The sequence below is a fragment of the Eurytemora carolleeae genome, unplaced genomic scaffold (genome assembly GCF_000591075.1).
Source record: "Eurytemora carolleeae unplaced genomic scaffold, Eaff_2.0 scaffold2370, whole genome shotgun sequence".
Taxonomy (NCBI): domain Eukaryota; kingdom Metazoa; phylum Arthropoda; class Copepoda; order Calanoida; family Temoridae; genus Eurytemora; species Eurytemora carolleeae.
In genome coordinates, this window is record NW_019398271.1 from 15,378 (window position 1) to 18,673 (window position 3,296).

The window sequence follows — 3,296 nt, forward strand, 5'->3', positions numbered from 1 at the left end:
TGTTGTTTTTCTAGGTTAAAAATTGTTTATTTGTTAGGATTTTCAAATGGTTTCCTGCAGTCGAAATGCACCAGTCACATTTGAATTGAAAATTGTCAGTTTTTTAAATTATAAACATTGATATCTATAATGCATACTTGATCAGTCAACGCTTTTATGGGTACCGTTGTGAATTGGACCTAACATTCTATAAATAGTGAGTCACTTTAATTTTTGCATAAAAGTCTCTTTAACTTATCAATATCAACTCCAGAAATTAAGCATTACAAAGTATAAACAAATGTAGTAAAATATATATGGAGTGTAATCTATTTAGAGATGTGCATAATGTTTGTAACCAGTGAGCATTTAATTTTTTGACTTTTACCTGAACACCCTAACTATGGTAGAAACTTTGTTTTAATGAGATACTCATTACGATTTAAAGGAGTTAAAATAAATGTATTTTTTGTCAATTTTGTTCTATTAGTTGTAGAAGAATTATTTAATATACAAATCAATAGGGGTTTAGACATTTTTATCCATTGATGATTTTAATTTTTGTGTCAAATAACAGAGCTCGACCTCTAATCACATTCCTATATCTTTGCAACCAGTCTATACCAGTCTACCCAATAAAATTTAGAATCTCAAAGCCTATATAAGAACGTTCAGTGGTTCTCCCGAGTTCCACAAATTTGAGGCAAATCGGTCAAGAGATTTGAGAGTTTTGATCAGACAACCAGAGATTACTACTTTTATTTATACTAGGCTGGGAACCCAGTGTCTTAATTAGACTTAATTTAAGATTTAGCTCTTATTCACTTTAAAAGTAGAGCTTAAATCGGTGGTGTATTTTTCGACNGAGGATGTTGCGTATAGACGATGCAACATTACCGCTTAAATCTGAAAACCAAGCTAGAACAAAGTCGTGGTTCTCCTTAGTTCCCTTATCATGGGTTTCCTGAGTTATATTCGAACATACAAACAGAATTAGTCTGTAGATATAACAACTTATCTTTACGATTTTTCGACGGTGAAATAAATAATCTAAAAAATAAATGTAGCTTTAATAAAGGCCTAAAATTTTTAGATTAATTCAAGGACAAGTTTATATATGTTCGTTTTAGGCTCATAAGTGACCCTCCATGCAAAGTTGAACCTTTTTCTGATCAATAATGTAAAAAATAATGTCATTATTCTAGTTAGAAAAGAAATTTAATTCTGATAATTTCTATATATTTCTCTCTTATTAAAATGCGTAAGTCCCTTTTGAAAAGAATCCACAATTGAAAATAATCAGCTTTAAAAATTATAAACACTGATATCTAATTTGTACCAATTATGCTTTCAATCCCTTTATACAGCAAACTAACTAGACATAAGTAGACCATTAATTTTTCTAAATGTGAATCCTGTTATCTCAAAAGATCAAACTTTTAAATATTAAAGCTTTGCACCATCTAGATTTGAGAATACATTTCTAGATTTGAGAATACATTTCTAGATTTGAGAATTTATTTCTAATTTTAAGAATATATTTCTAGATTTGAGAGTATATATTTCTAGATTTGAGAATTTATTTCTAATTTTAAGAATATTTTTCTAGATTTGAGAATATATACATTTCTAGATTTGAGAATATTTTTCTAGATTTGAGAGTATATTTCTAGATTTGAGAATTTATTTCTAATTTTAAGAATATATTTCTAGATTTGAGAATATATATTTCTAGATTTGAGAATATTTTTCAAGATTTGAGAGTATATATCTCAAGATTTGAGAATATATATTTCTCGATTGAAGAATATATCTGCAGATTTAGGAATATATATTTCTAGATTTGAGAATACATTTTTTCATTTGAGAAAACCTTTCTAGATTTAAGAAGGTATTTCTAGATTTGCGAATATATATTTCTAGATTTGAGAATACATATTTCTAGATTTGAGAATATATATATTTCTAGATTTGCAAATATATTTCTAGATTTGAAAATATGTTTCTAGATTTGAGAATAAATTCCATTATTTGAGAATATATTTCTAGATTTGTGAATATATTTCATGATTTGAAAATATATTTCTAGATTTGAGAACATATATCTAGATTTGAGAATATATATCTAGATTTGAGAGTATATTTCTAGATTTGAGAACATATATCTAGATTTGAGAATATATATCTATATTTGAGAGTATATTTCTAGATTTGAGAATATATATCTAGATTTGAGATTATATTTCTAGATTTGAGAACATATATCTAGAATTGAGAATATATATCTAGATTTGAGAGTATATTTCTAGATTTATGAACATATTTCTAGATTTAAGAATATATTATTAAAGCTTTGCACCATAAGGCTTCACAGATATAGGGATTAAATAATTGAATAATTTAATAAACTAAATTGGTTAGTTCAGGGTATGAGAGTAAATCAGTCACCATCTTTCCTATTGATAAGTTGTTTAAAAGAAATCCTCTGATGGGAGGTTGCGTGAATGTTAAATAGCATGTTTTAAAATATCCTCCGGTGGGAGGTTACGTGAATAATTCTTACTCCGCTTCATATAGACCCGGCTCCGGTGGGCCGGAGCAAAAAAATATGCTGCTACTATCTTCCAGCATTTGTCTAAATTTGGGTTATTAATTGTATACATGCTATAAAGGTAAATGAAGACAACTTCTCATAATTATACAGTTCTCTCCAAAATAAAATGGTAAGTATCGACTACTTTTCAAAATATACACTACAGTGCTTCCCAAAATAAAATAATAATAATTGAAAACTTCTCAAAAATATACAGTGCTCCCCAAAATAAAATAATAAGCGTTGAAAACTTCTCTTAAATATACAGTGCTCCTCAAAATAATATGGTAAGCATAGACGATTTCTCTTAAATATTCGGTGCTCCCCAAAGTAATATGGTAAATGATGACTACTTTTCATAAATGTACAGTGCTCACCAAAATATTATGGTAAGCATAGACGACTGCTCATAAATATACAGTGCTTTCCAAAATAGATCTTCTTTTCTCACTTTCTCTTTCTTCCTTTTTTTTCTCTTCTTTTTTCTTCCTCCTTCCATTTACAGTAACATACAGTAATAAAATGGTGAAGTGAAGACGAATTTATTTAATATGCAATCTTTTTTCAAGAAGCACTTATGTTTATGAATGGTAATCATCATTTACCATATTATTTTGGGGAGCACTGTATATTTATGAGCAGTCGTCTTTGCTTACTATATTATTTTGGGGAGAAATTAGGAACAAAATTAAAGGATTAGGACAGGGATTTAGGAACAATAAAA